Source organism: Tiliqua scincoides, chromosome 2 (assembly GCF_035046505.1).
Source record: "Tiliqua scincoides isolate rTilSci1 chromosome 2, rTilSci1.hap2, whole genome shotgun sequence".
NCBI lineage: Eukaryota > Metazoa > Chordata > Lepidosauria > Squamata > Scincidae > Tiliqua > Tiliqua scincoides.
The window spans coordinates 80,122,627-80,135,962 of record NC_089822.1 but is presented as its reverse complement, the minus strand read 5'-3'; the positions used below and the strand labels follow the sequence as shown (position 1 = coordinate 80,135,962).

The 13,336-nt window shown below is 44.2% G+C and overlaps 1 pseudogene; it reads right to left on the bottom strand.

Annotated features, from left to right (window-relative positions):
• Positions 1 to 8,894: 8,894 nt before the first annotated feature.
• On the bottom strand, positions 8,895 to 9,014 carry LOC136642871 (5S ribosomal RNA; annotated as a pseudogene).
• Between the last annotated feature and the right edge of the window lie 4,322 nt (positions 9,015 to 13,336).

Sequence of the window (13,336 nt, the reverse complement as noted above, 5' to 3'; positions counted from 1 at the left end):
GTCCCCCATACACACACACACATAAGATGCAATGCAAAATCCAGTGGTGTGGCTGCATCAGCAGGGGGGATTAGGTAGGATTGGGCTGTCCAAAGAGTGAGCCATAAGACAAATTATTGCTACATTCAGTCTGAGTCTTGAGTTGTACCCAGTAGCCAGGATGAGAATCATGGCAGCGAACTGTACTCTGAGAGAGACCAAAATAAACTGGCAGACTCTGGGCCAACTGGGAGAGGCAAAGCCATTTTTATGGGTTAGTATTTGCCCATCCTTGCATCTTTGTGGTGCTGCTTGTGCCCTTTCCCCTCCAAAGGTTCAACATACATTCCATATTGTGACTCGATTAGGGATACTGCTGCAGCACTTCCATCAACCACAGCCAACAGTGTGGAGCCAGAGCAGGGAAACATTTGATGTTCTTTTTCACCTCTGCCAAAGAAAGAATGAATGTGTCTAAACATTCTGGGGACAGGGGAAAGAAGCAGGCCCACACTAAGCATGATATCTACTTTTTCTCCTTAAAAAAAATTCTGAAAATAGATAAAGAGAGGCACATAAAATAAATGTCAAAAGATACCCCAAACAACTAGGAGAAGCAACCCTAGCCCCTGAGGAGTTTTTTTTTTTTAAACATATGTCTGAAATAGAGTTTCTCAAGTTTTCATTCATTATGAACATATAATAACTTTCACTCAGTAATCAGGTAGAACAGTTTTTTTCAACCAGTGGTACTCATAACACCAGTAGTACTTGAGGTGGTACATATGGGACCCCCAGACCGCAGCAGCCTGGCAGTGAGACCAGAAACACAATGTGACAAAGCAGCAATAGGAGGCTTGGCTTGGTGGGCAGAGCTCCAACACTTGCTTTTCTCACGCTTGGAAAAGTCCTCCCATCTGCCCTGAGCCTCTTACTGGTGTTTGTCGCTTCACGTCTGGCCTCCCAGTCTTGAAGTAACTGGCAATGATGTGATCATCAATTACTTCCGGTGGTAATAGGTGGAACACGTGAAGTAGTACAGCAGGGGACAAACACTGAGGAAGAACATTCTTAGGACATTCTTAACTGGAGCTCTCTCCATAGTGAAAAACGACAACCTTCCTAAAACTATATTTTCCTTTATATGTGTGTGTTTTACTATTTCCTTCCCAGGTTCCCCCCTCCCCCCCATTCATTAAAAGAATTAATAGATTCATAAATAATTTGGAATGGCCTCTGTCTTGTACCTCATTCATGCAGCAGTATATGATGCATGGAAGCAAGTGAAGATTAAATTGCTTGGCTGTACACCTGGTCCTTTTGCCTTTGATCTGGCACAGGACAGAAAGAAAAGGGGCCTGCACCTGTTCTGCATTCAAGAGAAAATGAGCTAGAACACAGTTTCAGTCCGTACAGGGACACTAGATTGTGCCCACATTTTGGGCTTGGATCTGAAAAACTCAGGTTTAAATTCTCCCTGCTCAGTTTAAGTAACCAAATGGCCTTTCTAATCCACTGTCTCCCACCTTAAATTGTCTCAGAAGGATGTTCACAGGCTCTTCTAAAGGAGAAGAAAAGGATTTTCCACAGAGGAAGATGCAGATATAAAAACTAAGGTTTTAAAAGGTCACAATTTTATTCTATAACATTGAAAGCAATTCTGGCAATGAGCTCAGTGCATTGAGGAGTCCTTATCTGTCTACTGGGTTTCCTGATGTGGAGCCCATCTTTCACTCTCCATGAGGCCAGTTGAGATCCCAGGAAATTTCTAGACCCCATCCTTTGGATTCCGGGCTCACTTTTTGACCCTAGATGTGGGTACAATTTACCCCTCGCATTCCCCTGGGTAGGAGTCTTCTGAGGAAGAGAACTTTGAGTTCCATAAAGGACAAACTAGCCATACTTGACATGCTCCCAGTTGAAGACATGGGGTGGGAGATGGGTGATAATAGGTACCCATGTGGCTTTAGCTCTGTGTTACATAGTGTGCATTAGATGTGTCACCTTTTCCATTGTCATGAGATCTTGCAAGATCCTGGACCTCTCTACACCACATGTGATAAGTGTGACACTTTCAATCCAGCAGTTTCTCAGATAGGTCCCAGGGCATAGTCTGAAAGCACAGCCACCTTGCTGAATCTATGCAAGTCTAGGTCCTCTTGGTGCCTGGATGGGTGATGCAAAAGAGGAGACCAATTCATTGGTCTGGTTGCAGTTATGCATTCAAGTAATAGTTTGGGCTTTCTATCCAGCTACATGGGGTGACCATGCATGCATTTTGACCATGCATGCAAGCTTTGGGGTGTGACTGATATAACTCGGGAACAATTCTTACTGCCACTTATCCTGTCCATGTTGTGGTCTTTTGCATATTGTATGCAAGAAGGAAGAAGAGAAAGAGAAAACATATTTTTCTCCTTAGGTTCATATCAGTACAAAGGCAGCCAACATATAATCCACAGTAATTATATTGCTTCCCAATTCCCTATTCTCAGTTATAACACTCTATAGGGGACCAAAAAACCATGTAGTAGATGTACTAACCACTATGCCAGAGGCACCAAAATAACTATATCTATTGTTGTGGGGAAACAGAAGAGGGACGGAGGGAGGGAGGGATGGAGGGAGTAAAGACCTGCATCCCTGATGTGGAAGAAAAGCCTGTTTGTGCTTAATACATTGGAGGAATTGTTCAAGAACAGTTCATCCATGTGAAAAATATGACTGCTGTCTTCCTGCCAAGTTTAGTAAGGCCTAGTATGATCAGTTGTGTTAAGTGCCAATTCTGAAAGTTAAAGCTGCCTGGAGGCGGTTTCAAGTTATGCACCCAATTTTTCAGAACTGAGAGAGAAAGAAGTTTTGCTTTTTTGGGTCAGGTATGCCACGCTTCTGTTAGTTCTACATGCGTATCTGGCAATTTCTACAGCATCGGTTCTAGGGATTCCAAGAACTGCAGCAATGAGATTGCACAATGTAATAGCTCCAAAGAGCATATACAAACACATGTGAATAATCTTTTCATTCATATTAAGCTGAGCTCCTGTTTACCCAAATTTTCCTGTCCTCTCATTTTGAGTTTTGTTTTTGAAACAACCCATTAAAATTAAAGACAATGCAGGAATATATCAGGGTCCCACCATCAGCAGTGCAAGGCAGTTGCATCATTTGCTGGAAAGTATACCTCTCTATCTGTTTTTCACAGTTGTCTCCCACTGTTCCTCCAAGAAGCTCTGAGCAGCTTAATAGGGTTATTCCAGTTTATCCTTACGGTAAACCTGTGAGGAGTTTAGACTGACATTAATTTCCCCATGGTCACCCCGTCTCAAGAACAGGGCCTGGCTGCCCATGAGACAGGCTGAAATGCCTGCTTCACATGGTGAGTTGGGGGAAGAAGTGAACCAGGGGGGGGGGGGATGCTCACCATATGTCCACCTGCTGCCTGCCTAGCCTCCTACCTGCCTGCCTGGTGTGGCCCTAAACTTTCCTTGCTTGGTCTCCTTGTAGAGTGAGCAATAAGAGGATAGGAGGCAGCTTACCTTGTCCTCCAGTGCCTCTGCCACAGAACATGGAAGAAATATTGCTGGCAAATATGGACCTATGAAGCAAATTGGCCTAAAAGGGGGCTAGGATTCAGCAAGTGTTACCACCCCCAAATCCACCCTCTTTCTGAGCCTGATCTGCCCTTCTCCCTGCCCCCGTCATTACCCCCCTTCCACATACCCCTGGCCTCTCCCATGCCTTGCACACTATTACCAAATGCCGGAAATCATGCTTTTCCTCCAGAACACATACTCTATAGCAGTGATTTTCAACCACTGTGCCGTGGCACACTGGTGTGCTGTGGATGATCTGCAGGTGTACCATGGGAGTTTGGGGAGGGTCATTGATTAGTAGGGCAATTGGGGGGCGTGAGCCCACTACCAGCAGCATGGTGTGCCTTGACAATGGTAAAAAAACCGACGGTGTGCCTTGACCGTTTTAGTGCCTTGTCAGCGTGCCATGAGATGGAAAAAATTGACAATCGCTGCTCTACAGGATTGGGCTTTAAAATGGGCTGTTTAAGAGCCCAATCCTGTGGTCCGCGCCGTGGCTCTGCGGCATGGACCACAGTCGCAAACGTGCCATAAGGCACGTTTGCAGGGCTTACTGCTGGGCTCCCGCTGGAGCTAGCCCAGCTCCGGCTGACACTGAGCCAGCACATGGCGGGCGCCTGGGTTCCGCAGCTCGGCATTCTTCCGGACTGCCAGGCTGCGGAATGGGAGATGGGGTGTGGCTGGGGGCATGGGGGAGGTGTTCCAGGGAGGGAGAGGTGTGGCCAGGGGTGTGGGAGAGGCATGTCGGGCGAGGGGAAGAGGCGGGTCCACAGAGTCGAGCTCCACAGGATCCAAGGCGCTTGGGTAGGGCTGCTCGCCCTACCTGAGCACCTTGACTTTAGCGGCAACCAAAAGGTCGCCGCTAAAGTGAGTAGCCCCATTGCAGGGCTGCTTCCCTTACTCGGGGGAAGGGGACGAACGTTCCCTTCTCCCGAGGAGCCTCCCATGGTAGCGTGGGAGGTGCAGAATCCGGCAGGAGCCCTCCATGGAGCCGCCGGGTCCTGGAGCTCCGGGCAGCTCAGGATTGGGCTGTAAGTCAACAACAAAAGATGAAAAACATGGTGGTTTTCAGTGACAGAACAGCATGCAGATATACATGGATTGGGCTGGTTTTTGATGCCAGTTTACAGATACATGCCCCAACCCATTGCTTTTGCTGTTCCAGCAACAAGTGAAGGCTGTGTTTTTTCAGAGGGCTTTTGGGACCCTCTGTAGAGGGAATTTTATTCTCTGCTGGTTATATTTTTATTTTTATCTTTTTTTTAATGTGCTAACCACCTTGAAGTGCATCACTGCAAAAGTGGGTGGGCTACTTTTGCACTGATGCTGGACTAGCTGAGCCTTTGGTCCGCTCTAGCAGGGATTTTCTTATGTTCATATATAGGTATTATATAATATTTAAAAAAAAAATAAAGCAACCAACTGCATAGTCACCTAAGAAGAGCTTGTTGTTCTTCAGTTCTATCCTATTTATATTCCACACTTCAGGAATACATACATGCATTGGGTACAGTTTTATTCTCACAACAAGCCTGGTTAGAAAGGTTAAGTTGAGAGATGGTGGCTGGTCCAAGGCCACCCAATGTGTTTCAAGGCACAGCAAACATTTGAGCCCAGGTTGGCTTGGCTTGTGGCACTATCCAGCACCCCAATACTCAACCTGTATACCAATACTCAACCTGGCTATGAACGAGAAGAAACTTGGCTACGTACTGGTACAAGGATGCCAATCAATCTTTCAAAACCTCTTATCTATCAGTCATAAACCTTGAATTCTATTCTGTTTTTGTAAATTGGCCATGAAGCAACCAGGGGTTTAACACAATTCTTGCAATTTCTTTTATAAATATTTCTGTTACAGAGATCAATACCTCTCATTAAGTACAGGGCAAATGAAAACAGTTTTTTGAATACCCTGAGATGTAGATCCAGTCTAAGCCTGGCCTGGTGCTCTATATAACATCAGGGGTCTATAAAACAAAGAAGTCAGAATTCTGTGGTTTGGCTGAGAAACCCCACCAGATTTCAGCAGTTCTGTTGAGTGTAATTCTAGTGCCAAACATAAAGCTACACAGAGACAGTGTGGACAGAACTTTGCTTTGTCAACATCCCCTCTCTGGGATATTGGAGCTCCTCCTCCTGGCCCTCCCGCCCTTACACATGGAAAGCGACACATGTAATGATGTTGGCTAAAACAAATACATAAAGAATCACACACCCAAAAATTACTGCTTGATGATAATTGCCTTTCCGCAGTATGGATGAGAATCCACAGTTGCTCTGAATTCACTGGTCTTAGCTTTACACGTGCATCCCACTTTTGGCTCCCAATTATTGCCAGCCACCTGTTCTGTATTTCTGCTGGAAAAGAACATGTTTGCAAGGTCAGAGAGCTACAGCTTCTCCCACAAAAGGAGTCGTTTTTCCAATTCTCAATCACTCTCATCCTAACAGGAAGAAATTCCACACCACACTGCTTTCCTGAGTCTAGAACAATTACTTACACATTTATGTGCTATTGTAATGCAACTGTATTTATTATTTAAATTCAATATGCTGACACAGAAACACACACCCATCAGTTCTGGCTTGCAGGCTCTCTTTGGGGGTTTAGTTTTATTTAAACATGCAAAAAACCCAAGGATTTGTTATAAGGGTAAGAAGAAAAATCAAGGATGTGTCTCCCATAACTCTGCCCACTTTACAAATTTGACAGTGCATCAGTATTTGTTAGTGGCCAGTGGTGTCACTAGGGTTCGCGTCACCCGGTGCGGGAGACCAGCGCATCACCCCCATGCAGTGGGCGGGGCAACACTCCAGGTGTTGGGCCTGGTGATCTACCATTGCCCCGTCCCACTGGTTTTTTGGCTGTACCTTTTGATAAAATAAAGATATTTCAACGCAGTTTGTTTCATTGCATTCTGCATGAAATTACACATTGATTGATATATAACATGATGGTGTTATTTTTACAAACAGTGATTTTAGTAATTTTGGTCACTAGTGGTGTTCAATGGGGCTTACTCTCAGGAAAGTGTGGTTAGGATTGCAGCCTTAAGTTCTTATATTTCAAGCATATCACTATCAGGACCCACCTGCCTTTACAAGTCTGAGAGCCCAAGCCTATGCCTGTCTACTCAGAAGTAAGCCCTATTATTGTCAGTGGGGCTTACTCCCAGGAAAGTGTGGATAGGATTGCAGCCTAAAACAGAAAAAAATTCACCTTACCCTGTCAAGCCTCTGTTTCATTCTTTTCATGGGGGTGGCTGCTTTCTGGAGCATTTGTTGAGCTCCAGTTGCACCAAATCAGGACCATTCTGGTTGCCTCACATTTCCCTTTTCCTGTCCTGCTCAGGAGCCAAGGCACATTTGCTTACTCATGAGTAAACATGACCAGGTGGCTTAGTTTTGCTTTCCATAGGGCTCAATACATTCACCAGCTTAGAGGGAGGGACCTCCTTCTCAGGTGTTTTTTGGGGGCTACATTCATTGGATCAGGACAATTCTAGTGTTGTTGGATTCCTCTCAGCCTGCCCTTTCTGGAGGATTAAGGCAAGTTTGCCTATTCATGACTAAACGCGCTAAACGGCTTGGTTTCCATTTCTGTTGGGCTCCATGCATTTTTTGTTTTCTTTTTTTTTGCCAATAACTTTTGATAGAAAGGAGATATTTCACTCCAGATTTTTCATAGCCATCTGCTGGAAATTCCACATCCAACGGTATATAACATGATGGGGTTAATCCTAACCGCTGCGATTTTAGCATGTGACCCCAGTGTGCGTCACCCCCCCTTGCGTGTCACCTGGTGCAGTCTGCAGCCCCCATACCCCCCAGCGACACCACTGTTAGTGGCAGATCTCTCTTAGCCAGGATAGTGTCATGGTTCTGGAGTTTGATCTGGAAGATCCAGGTTCAAATCCCTACGAAACTACAAAGCTTCTTGGGTGAACTTGTGCCACACTCAGCCTGACCTACCTCACAGAGTTGTTGTGAGGCCAAAAGAAGGAGAGGAACTATGTACACCACCCTGAGCTCCTTGGAGAAAGGGTGGTATAAAAATGTGAAATAAATAACTAACTACATGCAAGTAACAAATTAGATGAGAAGATTGGTGATAGTTTTGTCTGCTCCAAATACAGTAGACAACAGGTACCCCACACACTACTGCAAATGTTATACTTTTCTGAGACATGAAGTACAGCCGTACATGAAAAGTCATGAAAATTGTCTATAGATCACCATGTAAGAAGATTATGTGCTTCTGTTTTGTTGGGTGTACCTGTAAAGTTATGCATTTCCAAGTCCCATTGACTTAAATGTGAAAGATTTAAGCTTGTGCCTAAAATTGAAGGTAGGTACGTTCAGCTCAAGGACCTTTCTGGGGCCCACATTATGAAAGCTCCAACATGCTGAGATGGTGGTGATATCTCCACCTTTTCATCACAGAGGCATTATAGCATCTGCCAAGTGTCATACTGAACCTAAAGTCCTCTTTTGAGAAGAAGCAGAGTGAAAGTTACCCCCTACTACCCTCAGCTCACCTCTTTTCACAGCTAGCAGCAGCAGCATTCCTCTGAGTGGCTAAGAACAACTGTTTTAATTTCCTACAATTCACATGGAAACAAGATTACCACATTTGCTCCTGTCTTTTTGCCCAATTTCACACCCCCTCCCAAACTCACAAAAATGTCCCTCTTTTTATCACATGTAAAGGGAATAGCAAAATTGTGTTGTAAAGGGGTTGTTTCAGGACAGCCTAGACTTCTCCACATATGTCCTTTCTGCACATGCGTGGACTGTGGAATCCAGAGAATGGGAGATGAGATCATAACTCAGTGGTACAGCAGATGCTTTTAGGCAGAATGTTGCAGGTTTACCCCCAGTATGTCTGGGTGGAATGGGTAAAGACTCTTGTCTGAAACCCTGGAAAGCTGCTACCAATCAATCAATCAATCAATCAATCAATGGTATGACTCAGTGCAGGTACTTTGTACACTCTGTATTCTATTCCGAATGCTGCCGTCCACTCCAGCATTTTGGAGAATCAGAAAGGATTAACGGCAACATCCTTCAGAGGTTTCCATGCCAGAATTAAATGGTTCCACTCACCCTTCCTTGTGTTTAGTACATGTACCATATGCATATTTATGCTTTTAAACTATAAATTGTTGCATATTGTTTCATAGAAGCAGAAGACTGGGCTAAATGTAGGACAAGTGGAGAGTGATAGTCAGCAACAGCTAAATTATTGCTGTTTATATTAGAAGTAAGAGATTTTGCCCCAATGGTTGGCAACCTTCAGTCTCGAAAGACTATGGTATAAGCCTACAGCACCTGGTATTCCCAGGTGGTCTCCCATCCAAGTACTAACCAGGCCTGACCCTGCTTAGCTTCTGAGATCAGACGAGATCAGGCATGTGCAGGGTAACAGTTGCTGCAAATCCTTCCAGAAATTCTTGTGAATCTTGACTAAGCACCCAGAATGCCACAATATTAATAGCACTCTAGGAAGTGTGGGTACGAGAAAGCAGCATGTGTTCTGTTGAAACAGACTTAAAGAGACTAAGCCTAACCCTCCCAGCGACGATGCAGTTATACCAAAGAGGCAAATGCTGCATCTTTTGGGAAGGGCAGACACAGAGGCCTCCTCAAGGTAAGGGAACCTTCATTCTCGGGTTAAGCCTCCACTTCCCCAATGGGTCTCCTTGGATCTACACCAGCTAGGAGGAAAATAAAGGAGAGGGAAGGAGAGAGGGAATGGGGACAGGATCCTAGCACAAGTTGCTGGATTCCTCTCTCCCCTGTTCTGCTTCCCACCCTCCCCCTTCACCACAAGAAATTCTCCCATTCCTCCCTCTCCCTGCCCTGTTCCTCCCACTGCCTGCCCCCGTGCCAGCTTCCCCGCACTCCTATACCACCATTTGTGGTGGTGGTTGCAAAATGTTTGGCAGTGGCGAACTGCGCACACCACCATATAGCCATTAGAACAGTGGAACTCTGTTCTATTGCTGTAAGGCAGCAGTTAGGATTGGGCTGCATGTTACTTAACTCAGGGCACAATCCTAACCAGGTCTACTCAGAAGTAAGTCCTATTTTGTTCAATGGGGAAAGTGTGGAAAATGGAAAGTGTCCACTCTTTCTTTCCAAAGAGTTTCCACTCTTTGGAAAGTTTGGTTAGGATTGCAGCCTCAGTCATTATTATTATTATTATTATTATTATTATTATTATTATTATTATTATAACAGTATTTACATACCACTTTTCAACTAAAAGTTCACAAAGCGGTTTACAGAGAAAAATCAAATAACGAATGGCTCCCTGTCCCAAAAGGGCTCACAATCTAAAAAGATGCAAAAGACCAGCAGGCAGCCACTAGAAAAGACACTGCTGGGGTGAGGTGGGCCAGTCATAGTTGGTTGCGGTTTGGCAGATGTGTTCTTTCTACCAGGCACTTTTACATCATCACTGGTGTACCAGAACAAAAAGATTGGATTGTCTCTGAATCAGGCTGAAGAACTGAGCAAAGGACGTGCTTGTTCAAGGCAAAATAGTTTGCTATGCAGAACAGCAAGAAACAAGAGTGAAATGTAGCTACTTTCATCATGATTACACAGTAACAGGATAACGTATGTAGTCTTCTATAGTGGAGACTGCCACTATAGCCTTTTAAATGATCCAGGGCACAATGAAACACCAAGCAAAACATAGAGTTATTGTTCTGTGGGTTAAATTGCCTTGGGTCGTGTTTTTCCCCAGATCAATGATGCTCTATGAATGATGTGGGAACCAGAACAAAAATAAATGCGTAGGACAGTGGCGTCACTAGGATTTGCGTCAACCGGAGCGGGAGGTCTGCGCATCACCCCATGCAGTGGGCAGGGCAACACCCCAGATGGTGGGAATGGTGATGTGCCATTGCCCAGCCCCCACTGGGTTTTTGGCTGTACCTTTTGTTAGAACACAGATATTTCAATGTGTTTTGTTTCATTGAATTCTGCATGAAATTACGCATTGATTGATATATAAAATGATGGGATTATTCCTCCAAACTCTGATTTTAGTGATTTTGAAAACTTGTAGAGTCTCTCTCACACACACACACACACACACCCCAGTGTCAACTTACTAACACCTTATTGAGGCAGTTCTCAAACTTTTAGCACCGGGACCCACTTTTTAGAATGACAATCTGTCCAGGACCCACTGGAAGTGATGTCATGGCCAGAAGTGACATCATCAAGTAAATCAAAATAAATAATTATAAATAATTAAATTAAAATAAAATAAATAATTAAATAAGGGGAAGCCAGTCCTGTTCCACAAAGTGAATCTACTCTGAAGTAAGTCCTATTGTGGTCAATGGGGCTTACTCTCAGGAAAGTGTGGGTAGGATTGTAGCCTGTGAGCCCAATCCTAGGCATGTCTACTCAGAAGTAAGTCCCATAGTGGTCAATGGAGCTTACTCTGTAGTCTGCCTGCAATAACAACCCCTCAAAAAGAATCAGTGAGATTTCCAGCCCTCCCCAGTGCCCAATTTGAATTTCTTCTATTTCATGTATATCAATACAAAGACCCACCTGGCTTTGCAAGTGCAAAATAGAAAATATTCCCCTTACCAGTTCAAGCCTCTTTTTTTTGTCCTTTTTAGTGGGGGGGGGGGGGAAGGCTGCCTTCTGGAGCATTTGTTGCACTCCAGCTCCATTGGATTGGGACCATTCTGGTGTCCTCACATTCCCCTTTGCCTGGCCTGATCACCAGCCAAGGCACGCCTGCCTGCTCGCAAGTAAATGCAACTGTGAGGCTGCTTGCTTTCCATAGGGCTCAATAGACTCGTAGCTGGGAGGAAGGGACCTCCTTCTTGGGTGTTTTTTGGGGCTGCATTCATTGGATCAGGCCATTCTGACATCCTTGGAGTCCTCTCAGCCTGCCCTTTCCAATGGACTATGGCAACAAGTACACCTACTCGCAAGTAAACATGTGATACGGCTCACTTTCACTTTCCATAGGGATCCATTCATTTTTATTTCCGGTTTTTTGGCCATAACTTTTGAAGGAGCTATTTCAATTCTGTTTTTTGCATTGTATTCTGCTGGACATTCTGCATCCAACAGTGTATGGCACGATGGGGTAGCTCCTAATGCCGCGATTTTAGTGTGTCATCCCCCAGGGCACGTCATCCCCCCCACGCATGTGACCCGGTGCAGCCCACACCCCCCTAGCAACACCACTGGCCTAGGACCAAATTATGTAACACACAGTCACATGTAACTTTTCCCAACAGAATCATCAGTAGAGTGGTGCATGTTTAAAAAGAGAAAAGGAAGGGAAGGCTGCTTTTACCTCTCTTTATCTTTTTCTCCTCAGGCTCTCTCTCTCTCTCTCAGAAAAACAATGCAACACTCACTTTCCCTTTCCCCATCCTCTGGTCTTCATCAATAGTATCTTAGTATTTAAAAGCTGAATATATGCCACTTAATGGGATGGCAAGCACAAAGTTTAAGAGAGTGGCAGGAATGGATTGTGTCCATGAATGCCATAGGTAGGATAGATGCTTGTATGGATAAGACAAAGAAATCTCAATCCAGTGCTGAGTGGAAAGAATCTATGGCATAAGAATTATTGTAGCAGATGGGAATATTAATTGACACACTCTGAAGTTTTCTATATGCTTATTTCATAGATCAACACGGACTGCACCTTCAACTTGAAAAGGCAGCTCCTAGATCAGGGGTGCTCAAACTTTCAACTTTAGGGATGCTGGACCTTTAACAAGTGAATAGAAGAGAGAATTTCAGCAGGTGCAGCTTGTCATCTGATAACAGATAATGATGATAACAGAGGCTTGCTCAAAATGTAGTGAAGGAACAAATGCTTCATGTAATGTAATAATGTTACATGATGCCCAACAGTACTCAGGAAAGTACTCGAATTGTCACTACTGAAGCAGTGGAGTTTAATCTGGCACTGCAATAATTCATATTCTGTCCGTATAAAAGCAAGTATGCACACGTTCAAAAAATTATTGATTTCGGTTTTCATTTCGTTGCTTCATTTGGTGTTCTACTTTGTTTCATTGGCTTGTTTCCAAAATCTGCTTTGCTTTGTGCCCCCTTCAGATGGTTGGTTCTTCAATTTTGATTCATTTTTAAAATAGTTTCCTATTTATTTCAGCGAACAAAATTTAATTCACTGCAACTGTTTTATTACTTTTCAGAACTGGATGAAATTAGCAGAGATGGAAGTCCTCCACACACCCTAGATAGGCCTTCCAAAGCCAACTGAATTTAATTTAGATAGGTGCTGGGGCTTTCAGTCTAGGTGCAGCTTGCACTCAATCATTTTGAAAGGTTTCTCTGCTGGACATGCCATGTGTTTTTGTGGTCAATTTGCATGCAACTCACAGGTAATGTTGAGATGCCCCTAGGTAAGATCCCTGCTAAATTTCAGAAAAGTAAATGCAGTTTCAGGAGAAACATTACACAGGCCAAGACACAATTTGCTTCCTTAAATGTTACATCAATTCCTGGGTATATTTGGAGTGCTGATTCCAAAAATGGCATCCGTTTTGGCCTATCACGTCTAGTTTTGGATACACAGCATAGCCTCTTTAGTGAATAGTTCAAACAGCTTTCTCATGAGGAAGCCTACACCATGGCTTCCTCATGAGGAAGCTGCTTGAACCATTCACTAATGAGGCTATACTATATCTCAAAAACTAGGTGTGATAGGGCAAAACAGATGACATTTTTTGAATCAGCACCCC